The following is a 22031-nucleotide window of genomic DNA, read 5'->3' as shown; positions in this document are numbered from 1 at the left end:
CAGCAATAGGAATGACAGTTCTCGGTGCTGTATTAAATGCAACGGCATTCACAGGAGGAAATATTATCGGACAAAAGCTTTCTGGGAATGGTGACGCTCTTATTGAAGAGAAAGTCCGACATGATAAAGCATTAGAAAAATTTGAACATGATCGCAACGTCTGGTCAGAAAAAAGATTACTACAGGCTGACTGGGAAAGAGAAAATCAAGCAAAGGATGCGCATGCTGCGGCAGAATTAAGAGATACAGATGCAGAAATCCTGGAAGAAGCAGAAGCGGTGCAAAGCCGTTCCGAAGGCGAAGCAGTTCAATTCTCAGATTATTATCAACCCAGTCCTGAGCAAAAGAAATATGAGATGATCTATATTGCTGGAGGATTGGTCGTGGGATGGTTTATCTTCCGATAGGGTTACACCGGCCCCGCTTCGGGACTACAATAATTCAATACAAAAGCTAATTGGCCAGTTATTGAAATCGATCATGTTCCCATCCTGATCTGTTATCCAGATACGCATTGAATTCATGTAATCTCCCCCTTTTCTCAATGGCATAGAAATTGCTCCGTTTTTAAAATCGTAAGTAACCTTTTCACTTATTTCTCTCGTATCCCGGATGGGAAGTATTTGTAAACAGTTCGATACTTTCCCCTGTATGTATCCTCCGGAGGCACCCGAACCAAATGAAACATAATTTCCAGTAACATCGACTACATCTGAATGAACTATATATTTAGTGACTGTTAAGAAATCCACTTTCTTCGGACTAATAGTACTTTTTATAACTGGGTTGTCCTCAGGTTATCTGAAAAACCAACTACGTTGGCAAAGCTACCTGTAGCATTGAAATAGACTTTAATATCTTTAGCCAAAGTTAGATAAACATGGTTTGTCGGCAGATGTTTTCAAAATTAATTTTTTGCTTCAACCCGATTGCTTTGTTTAACGTATCGATATTGTAGTTACCTGGACGTATTGATTTAGTCTTCTTCGGTTGGTCACCTTCTTGATATTTTATTACATTATTCGTCGATGTTATGTTATGCCATGAATTATATAGTCCGCACTCTAGCAGTCTTATCTTCGTAAACTGTGTCGTGTCAATGCAAGGGTAAAAATTAACAGTGACTGGTTCACCTGTTTGGCTTTCAATCCAAATGATCATTGTTGTACGTTGTATATATTACTAAGTATAAGTGTTCGATGAATATTATTATTATTCCGAAGGTGCCATTACACAGTATAAGGTTCTGCAGGAATAATATTTTTCTGTTCAAGGAGATCTTTGGTCGCAACCGCGGCAGCAGTCGCACCGCCTAATTTTGCAATCGAGTTAAATTTGGTCGACTTGGATCACCAACCTCTATTTTCAGAAATTTGCTGGAGATCATAAGATATCCCATGCAAGTCCTGCGATTACAATACCATCGTACATTGTGTTTACAACTGTTTTAATATCCATGATTGCTGACTAGTATATAAAATAGAAAAATAAAAAATAAAAAATATGGGAGTTAATCCATCTCATACAATGTAGAGGAGCTGGAAACCTCTCCCTCCCCCTCCCCTCCCCCTCCCCCTCCCCTCCCTCGGAACTGTTCTGGAGGGAGCCGCTACGGGCTCTGTTTTTTCGCTTTCTGAAGCGGTTCCCGCGGTTTCCGGGGAGACAGGGGGTATGCCGAGCACGCCCCCAATATAGCCCTAATGCAGTCAATGAAACTCCCACAATTCCTAAAACAAGATAACATTTATTATACCAGCGTGAATTATTATCACACTGTTCTTTCATTGTAGGCGGTAGGTCTGCTACCGCATCATTCCCCTCCCCCCCTCTCCCCCCTCCATTGCTTTTAGTTTCTTCTCCCTGTTTTGCCTGTTCCATTCCGCTAGTCGCTTCCCTGAAGCAACTCTCCCTGGATGCTTCGGCGGTAACGTCACTTTCTCTATGTTGCGCTGTGTCGGAGTCGGCGGAGCCGTTTGCGGTGTGGGGGTCGTCGGCGGGGCTTCTGACGGAGTCGTTTGCTGAGTCGGCGAAGTTGAATCCATTTATTTCAGGTACTATATTAAACCCGATTTTTTTAAAATTTAAATGTTTACCCGTAATTAAACCGGTGGAAACTAGAGCAAGTATGGGTCCCCATGTGTAGGCTATCCGTCCTGATAATCGTTTTATTTCACTGTTTAGAATAAAATCCTGTTTAAGATCAGTGGCATAGTTATCTCGATCATCGATTGGAACTACCTGACTTATTGCGCGGGCTCCTAGATCTATGAAACTTTGAGTGATATTATCACTTATAAGAGAACTGTATTTCGCTTCATAGACTTTAAAGGCTCGTGTTATGAATTCATCTTTCCACGTTTCCACTTCTCTAACTGTAATCTCCTTACCAAAAAATAACTTACTTTGACCACTTGCGATGACACAGAGTATTTTTTCACGTTTTGTCTCTATTATGGATTGAGCGTCCGAAGGCACCGAAGGTCCGAAGCCCCTTCGGAATGCGCTGCCATATTTGCCGCTGCCGATGACTTTATTAAATTCTCCATTGTTTGCAGTATGTTATCTATTCTTAGTAAAAAATAAAAAATTCGTTTAAACCTGAATCCGAAATATAATATTAACATGGTCTGGAATGTTAGTACCCCTAAAGAAATCGTTCCGACAGGGATTCCGAGAAAATTCTCCTCCATTTAAATCTATCTGTATATAGAAACACGAATAATGAGTACAGACCTATTCCCAGTTGCTTTTCAATTGAATAAGACGAGCGTACCGACAGTACAGCATGCTGATATTCCTTCCAAACCGGACGGGGGAATAAAACCTATTCTCATGGACTTAGAAATATATGTAACGCCGACAGATAAATTTACTTTCCATCCTCGGATGTGTTCAAAGATAATGTAATCACTCATAGAACAGCAAAAGAAAGTAATGTCTGGCTGGGCAGCCCAAAGATGAAATACTGGGACCAGCAACTGAATTTCGCTGTATGGTGCAGCACTACTGGTTGTGGTATATCATTCGCCCATCTCTTTGGTTCCGAAGGGGGGATTTTCCTCCGCAAATACGATCATTCTGCCGTTTCCATGTATACTTTACAATACGTCGGATCCTTCACGAAATGGGCGTTGCACTTCCAGACGATACCCCCACCTTCAAAGCGGGCGACAATCCGTACAATCTCGTCCAATATGAACTTCTATGTACTGAATTTGGAAATATAAGTCCAACGAAGTCCGACTTTCGTTATCGAAAAGGTCAAAATAAAGGTCTTGGTTATGGATATGAATATTACACTAATCGTGGGCCTGTTCGACAGCCAAAGCGATATACAACGGTCGGGACTTTTTCCTCTCCGCCGACGGAGGCGTTTTCTATACACATACCATTTTTGGAAAGAAAAAACATGTACTGCCCGACAAAGACAGACCACACTATTATTTCTTCCGAAATGATGGAACGGAGGGTCAATACAATAGTTTCATTCCTCTGAAGGGAGACTCCGGACTAACAAAGGCCGGTCTCGCTCGCCTCAACGAAAGTCTTGAAGCCTACGTATATTGCATACTTGGCGCACAAGCAAATATTCGTAGTACCATAGTGGGTGATACTGGCAGTGCACAGCAAGTAAGAAAAGAATTCGGCGTTCTCCTCGAAGATGAAATCGCAATACCGACAAAGTAATTAGTTATAGGCGATATCAAGACACAATAATGAATACTGGTGTGAAACTTGATATGGCAGTTTCGCCAATTTACTTCTCTTACCGTCTGAGATGGTCATTCTTTCGGGCCCGGCAATCTCGGGTTATAATAATGAATTGCAATACGCAACAGAATCTATGTCCTTCGGAGTGAACGGTGATATAAACACGGAAGTTCGAGAAAGTGCTGTACACGAGATGGAGGGGGGAGATCCTGTGAAGTGGCAAGACGAGCCCGGAGGATCACCACCACCTCACAATGACACGACTCGGATTCGGTCCCCTCCCCTCCCCTCCCCGGAACGGGCAGCATCTACGACCAGCGTAGACCCTATTCACGAATATGGTAAAATTGGTTTGTTATCTTTAGCAATATTCATTACTATTGTAGGTACTGGAATAAAGTCACTAACTATATAGTTCATTCAGATGCTGTCGATGTGACTGGGTTTCATCTAACTCGAACCAGTAACTTAAAAGAACTAGAAGAGATTCATTAATTTACAGTATATAGATCCAGAGGAAATGTCAATATACGTAACCCCACCATTCAACATGATTATAACTGGACCGACATATTCTGGCAAAACAGAATTTATGTTGGACCTCCTCACCGGTCCGTACTTAAGGAAATTCGAATATGTGATATTCATTTGCCCAACATTCATGAATAATAAAGCGTATAATAGAAGATTCATTTTCGACGATGATAATGTGTTTATATTTCCAGTCGGACTCGATGCAGTGGATGATACATTAACCTACGTGCATAAAGAATGGGCTGGAACGAACACTTTAATAATCCTCGATGACTGCGCCTCGTCCAAAGATATGAAGAAGCGCAGTAACGTTTTAGTCCAACTTGGTTTCAGCGCAAGACATGACGGATTATCTGTCTGGGTTCTGACTCAACAATATACTAGTATTAGTAAACCATTCAGGGAAAACATACAGATGTTAGTACTATTTTACACACCGAACAAGATAGACAACAAAACTATTATAAAAGAATATGGAATGGAGGTGTCAGAACGGGAAGCCGTGGGCCTAATCAAGCAATTGAAAAGTAGGCCATTCAGTAAACTAGTATTTCGTTTACGGCAACCGTACGACATAAAATTTTTCGTATAATATAGCAATTATGGCTGCGCCCGAAGGTTCTACCGAAGGTACTCTTAGAGAATTATATTACAACCCGAAAACTGGTTTTGGAGGTGTACAAAAATTGTATGACGCAGCACGGGCCAGCGGACTCCTGTCCGTGACCAAGAAAGAGGTGCAGGAGTGGTTAAAAACTCAGCTAACTTATAATCTACATAAACCGGTACCTCGTTCTCATGCTACGGGCGGCCGGCGCGTTTTTGTAACATCGATAGACTCTCAATGGCAAGCGGATCTCGTGGAATTCCCTCCCCCGTTCGCAAAAGAGAACCATAACATTCGATACATGCTAACAGTAATCGATGTGCTCAGTAAATACGCATGGGCCAGGCCGATACAGTCAAAAACGGCTGATGACACTCTGAAGGCACTACAAGATGTGATTAAGAAATCTGGGAGAAGACCCGACAAACTTCAGACAGATGAGGGGCGGGAATTTACTAATCAGAAAATGCAGGGGTGGCTCCAGGAGGTGGGAATTCACTGGTTTCACACCTACAGTGACAAAAAAGCTAGCGTCGTTGAACGTTTTAATCGAACCCTCAAGACGATGATGTGGAAATACTTTACATATAAACAGACACGTTCCTGGCTCCCCATTCTACCACAACTTCTCGAGAATTACAATAACACCGTTCACGGAAGTATCAAAATGAAACCCAGGGACGTAACAGAGGAGAACGATTGGCAGGCATTTTATACACTATTCGGTCCTGAGTTGGCAGCCGGGGGAGTTGACCCTGAATTCAAGCCGGGAGAACGGGTTCGAATTACAAAATACAAGACCACTTTTAAGAAAGGATATTTACCAAATTGGACAGAGGAGATTTTCGTAGTTTCAAAAGTTGTGTACGCAGCTGGCTTGGGAACGCCACCAGTTTACAAAATAAAAGATCTGAATGGAGAGGAAATACTCGGCACTTTCTATTCTGATGAACTTCAGAGCGCCCTTTCGGAACGCGACGAGCTGTACAGAGTAGAACGAATTTTGAAGACGAAAAAAATTAGAGGAAAGAAATATTATCTGATAAAATGGAAAGGTTATCCAGAAAGTTTCAATAGTTGGGAGCCGGAGGAAAATGTTATTAGAACTTCGTAAGTTCCTGTGCTGGTACTACGTAAGTACTTCGTAAGTTCCTGTCCATGGTACTTGTCAAGTACTACGTAAGTACTAACGTAAGTATTTACGAAAGTTATTCAATAAGTACCATGGAAAAAGTCTTAATTTCTTGAAAGCCGAAAGTGTCAGTTTACCACCCCACTTCCACCCCCCACCTGGCCAAGTATTTATCATGTACTGTCGTAAGTAATGTTCACTTACTGCATCTTTTTCGGCCGTATGTGGATGAGGTGGGGGCCCCTCAGTTCCTCCGGAGGCACATATTAAGTTTGCAAGATCTTCAAAACGACTTCTCATGTTACCACAGTCCGTTCTTTCGAGTCCCCCTTGTTCAGCTTTATCGATAAGTTCTGGTTGAAGTATAATGTACACAACTGACATAAGCCATAGACAAGTAACTTCAAAGTCCGGTGTTACAGAACCGTAGGGTTTCATAATGTCAAGTGCTCGTAGGTCAAACGAAGCATTATAAGCACACACAGATTCACAAGCGTTAAGAAGTTTGTGTAGGTTCTTTAGTGAGACTCGAGGTTGTTCTAGTTGTTCTTGACCAGGTGGGAAGTACGCTTTTTCAAGTTCCTCTCCTTGAAACCGTCTATTAAAAATCCTGGCTGCCGCTATCGCGTGAGCTGCCCCATGCAATTCCAAAGTCAAAAGCTCGTGGATATTCTACTGGTCCGACTGTCTCGGTATCAATTGTTGGATTAAGTATATTCTTGAGAACGAGGGGGGTAAGAGCGTTCCGAATTACCAAACATGGAAGTCTGTAGTCGTGGCAAATTTCTAAGAAAGTCTGTTTGAACTTGTTGTGAATCTCTTCTAGTTCTTCTAAGGCGGCTATTTCGTACGACCTGGCTCGAGTCAACACATTCCGCCTGCAATAATCCCAAGGCATATCTTTGAATATGATAATGAAACTGGGTAAATGGTCAAATGCTCTAGAAACAATCTTTTTTTCTTCCCACTCCGTGGAAACGCCCCGGATTCGAGAAAAAGTCAGATGTTGAATTATGGAAGAGTCACAAATAATGTATTGTTCTGAAGGGAGGGGGGAGGTTTCCTCCTCCCTCCTCCTCCCAGCCTGACATTGTAAACTAAGCGTATGTTCTATAAACTGGTTCTGAAAATCGGCAATCGAAACGTGGGTGACACGCCCATTATAAAAGTCGGCAATGTTGCTGGAAAAACTAGTGTCAAATTCTGGTACGTGATACGGATCCAAATTTACTGCATCGTAACTCTTACCACTTCCAGTTGGTCCATTTATGAATATGTATGACATTTTGGGATACTATATCATAGAAATTTTTTTTAATTTTTTTTTTTTTTTTTTTATTAAGATATATACGATAAGACAATGACAATCCTTTCTATTTCAGATGCAATAAAAATACTTGAAACCGGAGAAAACATCAAAATTGATGATGGAGGCAAATTAGTATTTGGTGAATATGTAGATCCTTTCATATACGTAGACAGTGAGCTAGAAGTAGTTTTCAACATAGGACTTAAGTACGGTTCGGGAGGAGATCCTGCTACATGCGATGGGGTGTGTGTCAGTTGGCAACTGAGTCTTCAAAAGTTTACCGATTTAATAGTATTCCGTACCTTAGGTGAAAGTTTCGATGCAAGAACTGCTAAAAGTTATGCTGAAAGCCTGGCCGCTCACTCCAAGAATACTATCGGATTTTACAATCCATCTAAAGTGTATCCGAAGCGAGGGAGCGAGGCACAGCCGGGCATGAGGTATTTTAAATTTCAGTTTAAAGAGGGAGAGGGAGAGGGGCTCACGATTTCGCTACATGTATTGATATGGTTCAAGAATTGACTGCGGTTTTAAAACAGTGAGTCCGTTACTACCAGTCCGAGAAAATCCTGCTATTGTACCTCGTAATATCCGAAAAGGTAGTAAGATAGAATTCTTAGCATTTAAACCGCGCTTAAGTAAGCGTGCTCTTTCTTTCACTGTTGAGAGGTTATTTTGTTGCTGCGCCTAATAAACCAGAAATTCAAGATGTGGAAGAAACTAGTCGACTTAGAAAGATTAGGTGAGATATATAAACAAATAAATGCTGACAAAAATATTATAGTGGATTTTGATGACCTATCATAGAATAATTATTTTTCATTTTTAAAAATTTTAGGATAGTATATATATCATAAAGATGGCCAGTTTACATACAGCATTCAAGGGAGCAGTTTTACAAAAAAATTTCCTGAAGTCAAGCGAGTCAAGGATATCGGGGAGCTGGTGGATATTGAAGGTATGGTTAAAGAAACGGAACGAAAGATGTACTCTGTTTATACTGAAATGGAAGTCAAATTATCGGATCCGAAAACTGGTAATACACAACCGCGTTCATTGTATGTTAAATTAAATGATACATACACAAAAGATGTAAGAGGATCGGGATCGGATGTGGGGCAACAATTAATAGATCGCTACGATCGTATGCTTGATACAATTGAAAATGTTGAGGTTCTGGTCTCGTTCTCGAGGAGATACTTAATTTTGAAGTAATTCTAGTAGAAGTTTTACTCGGGGCTGGGGCTGGCGCAGTCCAACTTCCCGGATGGTTAAAAAATAAGCATTGTGTTAGCGATCTGGTGCTACCGGTGGGGGCTGAGAATTGTTTTCAATACGCCATCGTAGCAAGTTTAAAGTTGACCGACCCCGAGTTTCGTGAAAAGAAATGTGGTCAGGTAAGGAGAAAATGGAATACGTACGCCCCATTTATGGCTGACTACTGTTGGGAAGGTATTCCCTTTCCTACGCCCGCCGATCTGACTGTATTCAGGCGCTTCGAGCAGCAAAATCCGAGCGTCAAACTTCAAGTATTTCAGATCTACGAGAATGATCCCGCTCCCCCGTCCGGCATAAATGTGTTATATAGTAGCTGTAGCGGAGCCCCTGACGGAACGGAAGGCGGAGCCCGTTCCGAAGGCGGAGCCGATAGGAATCAAATAGCAAATATCTTACTGATAGTTGGCGAAGCCCGAAGGTGCCACTTCATACCAATTACTGCGTTAAATCGCCTTCGTAATTCTCGTACTAATCGAAAGAATGAGCGCAGACGGAAGTGTATTTGTATGGTTTGTAAAAGAGGTTTTAAGTCAACAGAAGAATTAGAAATACATCAGGTGTACTGTGGAACAGACGACGCCCAGCCAGTTTTTCCTAAGGAAGTGTGTCAATTCGAAGGACATCGGAAGAAGGTTCCTTCTCCCTACGTCGTCTATGCAGATACTGAGGCAATTATTGAGAAGGGGACCGGCCGGCACATTCCAATTTGTCTTTCATATGTTATGGTGGAACGGGGGTGGGGACCTTCGGAACGAGGCCCGGGCCGACCCACTGTTTATGGTAAAAGAACATTCACAGGTCTCTCCTGTGTTACAGAATTTCTAAAGGATATGAAAGAACGGGCCGAGTATTATTCGAAATCGTATTATTGGAAAATAATACCGATGAAAGATAGATCTAATTACCAGCGTGACGGATGTGATCCAGTCTGTATTGCATGTGGAGAGCCGGCAGGATACCGAGTAGTGAAGGAGGAGGCGACCTTCTATTGCGAGGGATGTCGCCCGTCGAGAACCATTCCTATCTACTTTCACAACCTCAAGGGATACGATGGTTCTTTTATTTTGAAAAAGTTACATGAAATAGATGATGGTCCCGGACAAGAGCCAAATTTAATAGCTAAGACGAGCAATGGTGGAATTATGGGTCTCTCGAAAACATTTATTTTTAGTGGCTCAATTGTTGTCGATGGGAAGAGGGAGATAAAGAGACGTTTATTTTCTATAAAGTTTATGGACAGTGCTCAGTTGATGATGGGGTCATTGGCGAAGTTGGCAAAAACTGTGCCAGAGACCCACGGGTGGACGGCGGCGCCACTTTCATACCCGGACATTCAAAGGGCGAAAGGTTTCTTCCCCTACGAATATTTAGACTCGGTTGACAGATTAGAAGAGGGTGAGCTCCCGGAGAGGGGGGAATTTTATAGCGAATTGACGGAAGAGGGGATTTCTGAGTCTGATTACGAACATGCATTGAAGGTGTGGGACGAAGTTGGATGTAAGACGATTCGTGATTATATGGAATTCTATTGTGAGACTGACGTTCTACTTCTTGCAAATATATTCGAAAATTTCCGTGACACATGTTTAGAAGCATATAAGTTAGATCCAGCCCACTATATGTCAGCGCCCGGCTTGACATGGGATGCTATGTTACTTTACACGGGTAATAAGTTTGGGCTCATTCAGGATAAAGAGCAGATGACTTTCGTACAGAGGGGAATTCGAGGCGGTATCAGCCAGTGTAATATTCATTATTTACAGACAAATCATCCGGCCGTCGCCGAGGGGGAAGCTGGCGGGAATTACGATCCAGAGAAGCCAGTGACCGAAATAAAATATCTCGATGCAAACAATCTCTACGGCTGGGCAATGAGTCAGGCAATGCCTACGGGCGGACTTCATTGGATGACGATGGAAGAGTGGGAGGAATGGGAAAAAGGGGGTGGAGCCGGCGGAGCGGGGGGCGGAGCCGGAGGGTGGGGACCTGGTTCCACCTTTCCACCAAGTTTTCTAGAAGTAGACTTAGAATACCCAGCCGAATTACATGAAGAACACAGCGATTTGCCATTAGCACCGCATCACTATGAATTTCCGAGGCAGGGCGGTCGACTGATTACAAGTGTGATGGATAGAGAGAGATACGTCTTACACTACAAGTTGCTGGAATTCTATCTTCGGATGGGAATGAGATTGAAAAAGATTTATCGGGTGCTTGCTTTCGATGAAGCTCCATGTCTCGCGGAATATATTGACTTTAACACTAAAATGAGGGCAAAGGGGAGGACAGATTTCGAAAAGAATTTCTATAAGCTGATGAATAATGCAATGTTCGGTAAGACAATAGAGGATGTTCGAAAGTACAGAGACTTTAAATTTGTTTCGGACTGGAACGGCACGGATAGTGGACGTAAAAGATTCAGAAGTATAATCCAAAGATGAAACATATAACTTTCATAACTTCCGAAGAGGATGGCGATTCCTGCGACAGTGCCCTACTGGAACTGAAAACGGATGAGCATAGATATGTAAAACAGTTTTCATCGGCGCCGCAGTACTGGAACTTTCTAAGCTGCTTATGTATGAGACGCATTACAATTACTTTCGGGCCCAGTTCCCTGGAATACGATTAGCCTACATGGATACTGATAGTTTTGTTTACAGTGTGCCAATACCCTCCCCGGACCCGGACGTAACTTTCAATGATATAGTCCGAGAAGATGTTGAAAAGAATGGTGAGAAGTCTATATATGATACTAGTGGGATGAGTGGACCCATGGTGGCCCCCAACTTTCCGAAGATTAATAAAAAAGTGATAGGTAAATTTAAAGATGAGTTGAATGGTGAACCTATTCTTGATTTTGTCGGCATACGCTCGAAAGTGTATGCTTTTCGAACTCCAACTTCGGAGACGAAAAAAAATAAAGGGGTGAAAGATGTTTGTGTTAGAAAACATTTGAACTTTGAAGATTATAAAGATCTATTTGAAACTGGGAAGGAGCCCGAGCCGGCGCAGTTTGTACAGTTTGTACGGAAAAAGGCTGGAGAAATCCGTAGTGAAAAGCGTAGTAAAATCATGATGGCGCCAAATGATATCAAACGTGTGCAGTTATACAATCCAGACACAGGCGAATGGCTGGCAGAAACATGGCCGATAGGACGGACGACGGGTCATGGTTACGGTTTAAAATTGTAAAGACTTTAATCTACTATTTTCAATAGAGACCAGGGCATCACTGATAACATAAATGTGGGCAAATATATTATCATTGTGAGCGTCATCGCCAACCCACGCGGTATCTTTCTTCAGGATCTCAAGTTGAATTCCGTCCTTTGTGTTCATTACTTTTAAACCATTCCATGAAACTCAATATCTTTAAAGCTACGCAGATCGATAAACAGACAGAATTTATTCTTCAAATAATCGGCCTCATCTATATCAATTTCACACCATCTTTATCTTCAGCAAAATACCGTCGCACCTCTCGCCAAAATTGTCTTGGTATCATCTTCTGAGCGTACACTTTATTTGCAATGCCTTCAATCATTACAGACACAGATTCAATGGATGGGTTAAAGAAAAGTTCACTGTTCAGTTCTGACTGATTCTGATTTTTAGTGAAGAGTATAGCGATACCTCTAATGCTACGTCGTGGTACATTTATATTTTCATTGATAACCGTGTCCGATTCTTTGAATGGGATTGTTCTAAAATAATGTATATGCTCGTAAAGGTAACTTTTTCCACCGTTGTAATAACCAGCAGTTGACCTCGCGAGATTGAGGTCAGAAATTGTCTCGTATTCCATTTGAATGTTTTTTAATTTATAATTGGTTGTAATCAGTTTATTACTGACAAGTAATTGGGGGGCGGGTGCCAACGTAATTTCCCATTCAATATGACTCCCTAACGCTTTTGGATATGCAACTCCATGGCCTGTTATGAGGGATGAATGAGACGAATAGCATATTTTGTTTTATATGTGTCAAAAAGTAAATTATCGCCCACGACGGCGGCATCTGCATCGGCCGCGCCACTTCTCAATTTTCTTAGATTTTCGTTCTGAATTCCGTACAGTGTCATGTTCGATCTCTCCTTTTTATGTTTGAAGAGATCACGATAGCATTCAATGAGGTTATATTTACTCAAATCGGAAGTGCCTGGCCCTCAAATGTGAGTTTCATACTCTCCACCAAATTTTTTGCAACATTTTGTACTACACGGGTAGTTCCACCTCCCATTACTTCGAGATCAAAAACCAGGTCGAAAGTATCTGGAACTAAGAGTATTCCGCTTTCTAACTTCGGACATCGTATGATAAGTGTCTGGCCTGGATCTGCCTCACTTGGATTATGAGCAATCACGTGATGAGTTCTTTCTGACTTCGTTCCATTCGGTATTCGGTTGGTGAAAGTCGGTGATAATGTTCTATCGTACCCCATTTTCTGTGTAATGTATATAGTAGAAGAAAAAAAGAAAATAAATCACATCTTATGTTTCACTTCGTGTATATAATGACTTAGAAGAAAAAATCACATCTTTACATAAATTACTAAATATTTCGTCTGCCTGAAAGATAATCGATTGCCTGTGTCGCGAATCAATCGAAGGACCCAATATTCTTGTAAATGTTGGACTTCCATATCATCATTGTCAATCTCCTGAAAGACGTTTATGAATTCTAGTCGCTTAAAGAAGTTAGTCTTCTGACATTCCTTCACGAAAGCTAAAATGTTATGATATAGATTATCATCTTTGAGTCGGACACCTGGATTTGCTCGAAGGATATGTCGATTTACCCGCCGGAGTTTGCACCATTCCAATTCGACAGAGAAACCAAACAGGTCTTTATTTTTGAAAGAAACTTTGCAATATTCTTTTCACCAAACATGTTGATGCCGTAGGGGTGTCATATATTAATACATAATTTTATTTATAATGACTAATGTTAAACCAGTTAAAAATATCCATAGCTGTTCTCCGACAAATCCGACAACCGATCCTGCTGTTTTTAATAGAAAACTGACGAGGGAACCGATTAAACCTGGTATTGCAGCAGCACTTTTTGCAGCCAATGTTTTTAACCATTCGCCAAATTGCTTTACAATTTCTTTCGCTTTTGTATATACTTTGGGCGGACCTGAACCTCCTGCGTTTGCTCCTCCTCCCCCTGCTCCCGCTCCTCCTCCTCCTCTAGTCACAGCCAGGGCAATTGTTGATATTGTCATTCCAAGGGCAGTCAGTATTGCAGCGATTGTAATCCATTTCGTTAAATAACTCAGTCAGCTTCAGTCTCAGTGATAATTCTGGATCAGAAATTACATCACGAAGAGACCTAGTCGTAGCCAGACTTTCACGTGCCTCACTGATCTTACCATGTTCGTATTCAATTCGATTGTCAATTTTAGCTTCTCTTGTTATGAGTTCAGCTAGTAGTTTTTCGGCTTTTCCTTTTCCTTGGGTGCTCGTTTCAGGATCCTCTAACTGTTTTTCAGCTTCTCTTTTCTCTAGCCTTATTTTAACTTTTTCGTTGTTAAGCTCGCCAAGATGCATATTCGCAATCCTTAATTCATCATTAATAGCTATATATTCTGGGTTTAGATTGTTCCATTGTTCGATTTTATTTTCAAAATCTTGTATTTTATCTGCATTACCGGAAGCATCTTGCCGTAACTCTGTCAGTTCATCTTTGTATATACCCATGTCTTCTGGCGTCATCTTCTCAGCCGGTATTTTATCATTTTTCACATCTTCAGAATACAATGTACGACTCACATATTCAGGCTCTGCGCTAGAGCGACCTCCGAGTACATCTCTCATAAATTCATGTCCTCCTTTTTCTCTCATTAATGTGGTGAGCTTATAAAATCCACCTCCTCTATCTTTAGACAGCTTGAGGTTTTTATAATACAGCTTTCCATCCCTAATCTCAGATTCCGTAGCCAATACATTTAGTGCATCCGGATCAGTAATCTTATTCTCCTTTAAGAATTGCCTAATCATACTTAATTTTTTATCTACTCTAAGTTCATTCAAGCGATCAACCTTCGGGCTAGCAAGGAAAGGATCGGCTTCTGCGAGAGCATTATCATCGTCTATGAAGTATGTTTCAGCAGTAGCGTCATCATCATTTAAATTTGCATCATCGAAATCCTGGAGTGGTATATCTTCTCCTCCTTCTGCCATATTGTCTTTCTATATTACTACAATTATTTTTATCATCCCTTACATATACAGTAAAAAATGCACATCTCAGTTGTTGAAAGCGTTGAACAATTGGCTGATTACATAGAAAGAACAAGTGCTGCATATCGACGAAGTTATAAATTAATGGGTCGAATTGATATGGCTCTCAATATTACTAAGGGAATTCTTGTAAGCTCTGCTGTAATAGCAGCAATTCCAACAGTTCCGGTACTGTTAGCCTTAACTCCTATACCAGGTGTCGTTATTGATGTAATACAAGGGAAAACGGGAGTATCAAAGAGGCGAGAGAAATATAAACATTATTATGTTCAATATAAACAGCTGCTTACACAAATACAAGAAAAAGGTGCAACAACAGAGGCCCCGGGGTCAGAACTTATTCAGGACATATTTCATCAGGCGCTAGAAATACAAAAACAAGAAGGATTTAGTCCACCGCTGGAGCGATATCTACGATATTATGGATTGAATGGATATGAAAGTTAGTTCGTACCGATAGGAACTTCGTGTTCAACATCAGCTAGACTCCGCGACCGGCCGGCCGGACTGACAACGGGGCTCCTTTATATAGGCTAGTTTGATGGTGATGACTCACACGGAATTTCCCGTACACCTTCGGAACGTGTATAAACATGCTCAGCAGGGAATTTCCCCGCTTAGTTCAGGACAATGCACTGCTGCGCGTGAGTTCATATATAGGTCAGGGTCATACTTTAGTTACATGGATGGTTAATTTTTCCTTCGCTTCATGTAGATAAATGAATAAAATGGGGTGTAAAATTCTTACTTCATCCCAGTTGACCACTTTTATTTTACTTCTGACGTCTGAGAACTACTGAAGTACTGTACGTTGGTAATACGTCAAGGCAAAAACTATTCATGACGCAATTTTCTGTTTGAATCACATTTACATCTTGGAAATATGGAAGAGGCTGATAAATCACTGAACCTAGACGATGCAGCCGGACGACGACTTGGCGCCATATTGCCATCCGGCATGCGCTATGAATCTTCAAAAATTGTCGTTTGCAACAAAAATTCACTCAAACGGCAATCAGATATTGCTATTTAGTTCCTCACGCTGTTACCTAGGTAGGCATTACAAAAAAACACCCATGCAAATGCTGGAATCTGAACCAAATAGTCATTATGCCAGAAAATTCTATGTGATTTGTATTTGTAATCTGTATTCAAAATGTATGAAAACCACGAGCAGTTGTTAAGTACTGTTTTATTTCCATCGAAAGCCTTTGCATTTAGAACAGAGAACCCTCATGAGGATTCGGAGAAACATTTCAGACAGGGCTTGATAAATGGATGTCTTTCGGCCGTAACCTCTCATAAATTTTTCACAGATAATATCGCGTGCAGGAACTACGGTATGTTCTTCGCGGAGGCGTTGAATTTCACAGTATTTGACTTTTGTAGTATGCCCATGAATCTATAATATGCAAATACATGTGGGGTTTTTAGTCCGAACAAATGCAGATATTTACAAGTGATCAGGGCCTCTTAATTCTTGACGATGTGCGCTGATACACACCGAACTATGCAACTACTCACCGAACAAACCGTCATATTCAAATGAGACAGCACCACGCTATCACGATTCATCATACGTGGGCCCCCAATAACTTCACACTACCAGACTCTCAGTCGGCGATTAAAGAGAAAGAATGTTTGTGAACCCATAGAATGAAAGACCTGCCAATGATTTCTGCGGTGAACTGTGAATCTTTTTTTAAAAAACGGAATAGCTATTGCACCTAGATGTATCGTTGACGTGCCTCAAGACATGTGACGCGAGTGATGAGGCAAGATATTGTGTATGGCAAAAAATGGGGTTTAATTTTTTTCCTTTCCGTAACAAATGAATTAATCAATAAATCAATTTCCTTGCACAGTAAATTAATGTTTGATCGCTATGAATAAGTCAGCGCATTGATATAATTTGAACGATAAAGAGGGAGGGGGAGCAATTACGATGAAAAAAAAAACTATAATTGAAATTATATTACAGCTTGTCAATACCAGTGAATTTTGTGACGTCATCCAGAGTATCCACTATTGTGGCCCGGATATTTTCTACATCTACAAATTCACAGGCATTGCCAAAACTCTGAAATAAAAGCAATAATGTACCCCCTTCTGGTCCATTATGGACTTGAACAAATTTTGAACTCCGATGTCCATAATGTGCTCGGAGTCGTCTCGTACATGACGTTGTGCTAAGTTTCCTTTCATCCATTATGGGCCGGGAAAGGATATATTATTGCGTAAAAAACCCGCCTGAAGTCTATGAAATTTGCCGAGAGAGAGAGAGAGACAGAGAGAGACAGAGAGAGACACAGACAGACAGACAGACAGACAGAGACAGGGACAGACAGACAGACAGACAACTAGAGAGATAGAGGCGTGCAAATAATATCATTTTTGTAATTTTGAGCATTAAAGGGCCAAATATGCTAACTTTTGATGATTTTTCATTATTTTATTGTGTATGTCATTTGCACGTTCTTGTTCTATTGTCAAAGGCCATGTTGAAACAGCTGCTATTTAACTTGTCTAGATAGTACACAGTGTACTGTTATTGCTTACATTTGAATTCTAGTCCGGACCAGAATTCACTTGTCGACAATAACAACGTAATTACTCATGTACAGGCTGACTTGACGAGCTGAATACTGTATATATTGACATGTTTTGAGGAATAGAACAAGAAATTATGGTTGACATTAAAAACAAAACAAAAATAGAGGAAAAATCATCAAAAATTAACATTAGTGGCCCCTTTACTTATACAAACTATGTTGAGAGATACGGAGGCGAAGACCGTAAGTAGGAAAGATGGTCGGACAAAGCGACAGACAGAGATGAAGATATCAACATTTTAAAAAATGTTGCTTGCATTGACAATGTGTCAAGAGAGACAGACACAGATATTACCATTCTGGAAAATTTGGCGGAAAATACAGAAATATATTACACAGAAAAACGACACACGCTTAGAAACAACTACAGAGAGAGACATAGACTAAGAGACAGACTGACAGGGATATAACAGTTTTATCAAATTTTTGCTTCAATTAACAAAAAAGAAATAGATTTTTTAATTTTTATTTTCCTACGTATGGCGGTCGAAGACTTAGAGACTAGCTTCTCTCGATATTTGAAAGAGAAGATTGTCAGGGAAATAACCCTGTCGATAGTACAACACCCACGGCTGCAAATCACGCCGTTACGCCCTCAGGGCATTGTTTGCGTGTAACTATTGAATCTGACAGAATATGCAGACGGGGAAGGGAATTCGCAAATATCGCGCTCGCTTGAGAAAGGAAACAACATAAAAAAAGCAGTAAAAGCTAGCTTTCATTTTCTCAGAATGCTTTTCATGATGAACGGCATCAACCGAGTCGTTCTTTCAAATGACGGTGTACCGTAGCTCTACTTGTGATCTCACCTGACCCCGTTATTGATTTCTTGACCTCTGTCTCAATCTTCTGTGATCTTCTCCTATTATAGTCACGTGCCTCCGGTGATTTCGATCATAAATTATGAATTGAGAACAATTCAAGGTCGTTCGCCTCATGTCATTTGACAGATGTGTGGTTTTGACACCCGAGTGCCATGAGACAACACAGACGAAAACCTGTCTGCTGTATTTTATGTATCCTTGTGCTAACTCGCCCGATTACTGTAACTGACATACGAGGTCATGGCCCAACAATTTTGCATGGTTAACAGACGGTGTCCTATATATTTCATCTGCATTTATGAACGTGAGGACTTAGAGTTCAACATCTTGCTTCGCTATGTCTGAGAGAGAGAGAGAGAGAGAGAGAGAGAGAGAGAGAGAGAGAGTTTTACATAACATGTAAAAATCTCAGAATATGTAAACAGGTTGCCGCTAAGCCAGGTGGGCCTTATCTTACTATATTTAAAGGCATACAGTCACCTGTAATCTAAGTATGCTCATATATGGTCAAAGGGGCGTTCCTTGGTATTCAAAATGCTCATGGGAGGACGCTATTTTTAAAAAGCGACCACCCGCTTAAAATCTGTGATTGGTTAGATTTTCTCTTTCCGTGGTAACTGTGGCAAAAGTGGAACAAGTGACAGTATACCTTTAACAACTTATCGACATATTTATACGTCAAGATCTTTTTTCCTAAAAAATCATGCGCTCACGGCACATAAATTTTCTGTGTCATCTGCAAATCAAATAATTCACACACTAGTAATCGTCGACTTACTAAGTCTGTCGGTGCTTTATAAAACCGGTATTATGATAAGTTAAGTGTGTATTTCTACCGAAAGTATGTTTACGAATCAAGTTTTAGGTCCGGACTGAAATTTATTTTGACAAAATTCGCAGAGCATACAGATTCATGATGTGAACTATCACAACGTCAAGACTCAAAATTGATCAAATTGCATCTGGTAAACGAGAGTAAATTTAGAAACCTTTTTGGATAATATGTTTTGGTCAGTACAATTGCAGTTTGGATACTTCTTCGGCAATCAAAAGTTCGCAAATGTTATCACATGATCATTACTCAGTCATTTTTGGAATATCATAGTTTGCCTGTTTTAAACATCCAGCTCATAAATTCTATTGGCGAATATGAATTACAATCTCTAAAGCCTAGCAGTATGTGACGTAATGCATCAAAACTCCGGGGCAGAACTGGGATCAAAACACGATGCTTTAAATTTTCGTTATATTACAGTAACTTGAAAAAAGCAAGACTTTCAAGTGCCACAATTTAATTATATTACAGAATATAAATTACAAAATAGTAAAATTGCGTAATTCTTCAAAGAATAGTGATAACACACGACGTTTAAGGTCTATTTATAGAACGGTAACATGTATATGGTAATCTGGTTAAATCAAGCGAAAGATTTTGCAAAGTCTGTGGTTGCGTCGCCTCTTTATCTAATGATCTATTCAAGTCACGTATGTAGGCTTATGTAGGTCGCAACTTTCCACCGCTTCAATGATCATAAGTATTAGTTTTTTGTGGAAAGTAAAGACACGACATGGACAGCGTTACCATGGTCGTACTTTTATCTTGATAATAACACAAATTTATTACAGCAACACTCTCTATGGCGTGTTGTCCCAAACTGCATTGTAGCTGCTTTACCAGTTTTCTATATTAATGTTTTGAACGCTTGGTATGATGTGAATCACAGTGTGGACCATGCAGATCGTCACTTCTTACTTGGCTGGTCTAGGAAATATTGTTGTTTTTACTCCATGGTTTCTACAGATGATAATTTTGAGGTATCTGCCAATGATAGTAAAATTCCACTGAACAAATTGACATGTAAGACACTGTATTCCATTCTCATACGAAAGCGTACAGAACCCCCTATGTACCAACTTTTGAAATGGTTTCACAATTTAAATGTAACTCCTAGAGAATCAGAAATCAACCTTATTTGGAAAAATGTGTATGATATTACAAATGAACTTAAACTGAGAGAGTTCCAATGGAAGCTTTTGCACCGTCTACTCCCATGTAACAAATATTTATATTTTTGGAAGATAAAAGATACAATGCTGTGTTCAGTTTGCCAAGAAATAGATTCCTTGGAACATAGATTTTTAAATTGTTCAATTGCTGTAAGATGCTGGACCAAAGCAAAAAACGTTATTAAAAGATTTGTAGGGAAAGAAGTTGAAATATCACCATCAAATATTATTTTCACAGAGTGTAATGTAAGTACCGTTACTGACACACATAGAAAATCTGTACAATATTTAATTTTAGTTGGAAAATGGAGTATCCATAAATACTGGATTGCAAATGTAAATGTACCTATTGAGACTGTTTTCAAAAACGAATTCAATGTAAGATACAATCTTCTTAAAGAGATGCACTTAAAAGTTGACATACTGCATGCTTTTGAGAGAATTAATAGATTAATGTAAAGAGGAGATTTGTTGTATATGGGGATTTCCCCCCGTCAGTTGGGATGATATTTTACAATAAAAGATAAAAAAAAAAAAAAAGTATTAGTTTTTTGACAAGCTGCAGATCCTAAAACTTTTACAATCTGGCAAAATGGCAAATTTTGCGATCCTCCAGAACTGCTTTGTGAAAGTGTTGGATTTTGCTTGATTTCTTATCATAATAATACAGAAATGTTATAATTAATCAGTAGATAAATTAATAAAATGAGTCAATAAATGCCAGTGTCTCACGCTCACGGTTACTATACAGTTGTTATTCATGATATGGAGAAAGTCCAAGACTGTATTCCCATCCATGATCCATGTGTGCACATACAGTGGAAAAGCCGCCAATATATATCTGTAATTACGACAGACTGCATTCGTTTTGTTTCAATTTAACATATGACGGCACATCGGCGTCAATGATGACGCAAAACAAACGCGGGAGTTATTTAACAGAAAGCAAATCGCCAACAAGACGTGTGGAAATTATTTTCCGAAAAATTCTTTTCCTAATTCACAGCTGTCACCTTCTTAATATTTCGTGATTGCAATCCTCAGAGCCAAGCAGAAGACGTACAATGCATAGCTCATAATTTCCACTTATCTGCACTCTTCATCAAATTGCTTCTGCTGTCGTTGGAGACAAGATATGGGGCTTTGAGCCAGCGAGAAGACAAGTGTGAGAGCGACACATTTGTTATTCATGGCAGCTAAAATCGTGCCCGTGGGAATAAAGTACGTTATACCTGCACTATGGAGGATTCTCTCCAAGTCTTGCTAATGTACTAAACTTGAATGTAAAGGAAGGTGTTTCAAGGAAGGCCGCTGAATTTAATTTGTAATGGGCATCGCTCATGATTAACGTGGGGGGTGTTTGACGCAATTCTAGCACTTATCATGCCACATTAGAGCTACCAATCTAAATTACAAGAATTTACATCCTCACGATCTTTAAATTTTAAATATTTTGCGCCGACAATTGATTCATTCTGGAAACTACCATTTAGGGTAGATCAAAGAGCATGGTCGAGCATATTTATATTTCTAATAAAAGTTTCAATAAGCAAGATAAGAAATAATGTAATAACTTAGTATTTAGGTATCTGACAGAGGTGTTCTGATTTTAGAATTGTATTTACTCTAGAGATCTGTACATGACGATATCTACCAAATTCTTACGAATTGTCCCTCGTCCTTTACGTTATGAATGGTCATTTTTAATGTCAGTTTTGAATACCTCCCATCGGTGACTGCTTCTAAGAGATTTGCATAAAGCTCGGTTTCG

At 40.1% G+C, this 22031-nt stretch overlaps 1 protein-coding gene across 4 annotated transcripts in view; it reads left to right on the top strand.

Annotated features, from left to right (window-relative positions):
• The window catches only part of LOC139142871 (uncharacterized), a 50797-nt gene that overhangs the window by 14043 nt on the left and 14723 nt on the right, over positions 1 to 22031 (top strand). The gene's annotated exons all lie outside the window — the stretch shown is intronic.

The sequence above is a fragment of the Ptychodera flava genome, chromosome 10 (genome assembly GCF_041260155.1).
Source record: "Ptychodera flava strain L36383 chromosome 10, AS_Pfla_20210202, whole genome shotgun sequence".
NCBI lineage: Eukaryota > Metazoa > Hemichordata > Enteropneusta > Ptychoderidae > Ptychodera > Ptychodera flava.
The sequence above is the reverse complement of the archived record's forward strand: the minus strand, read 5'-3'. Positions and strand labels throughout refer to the sequence as shown.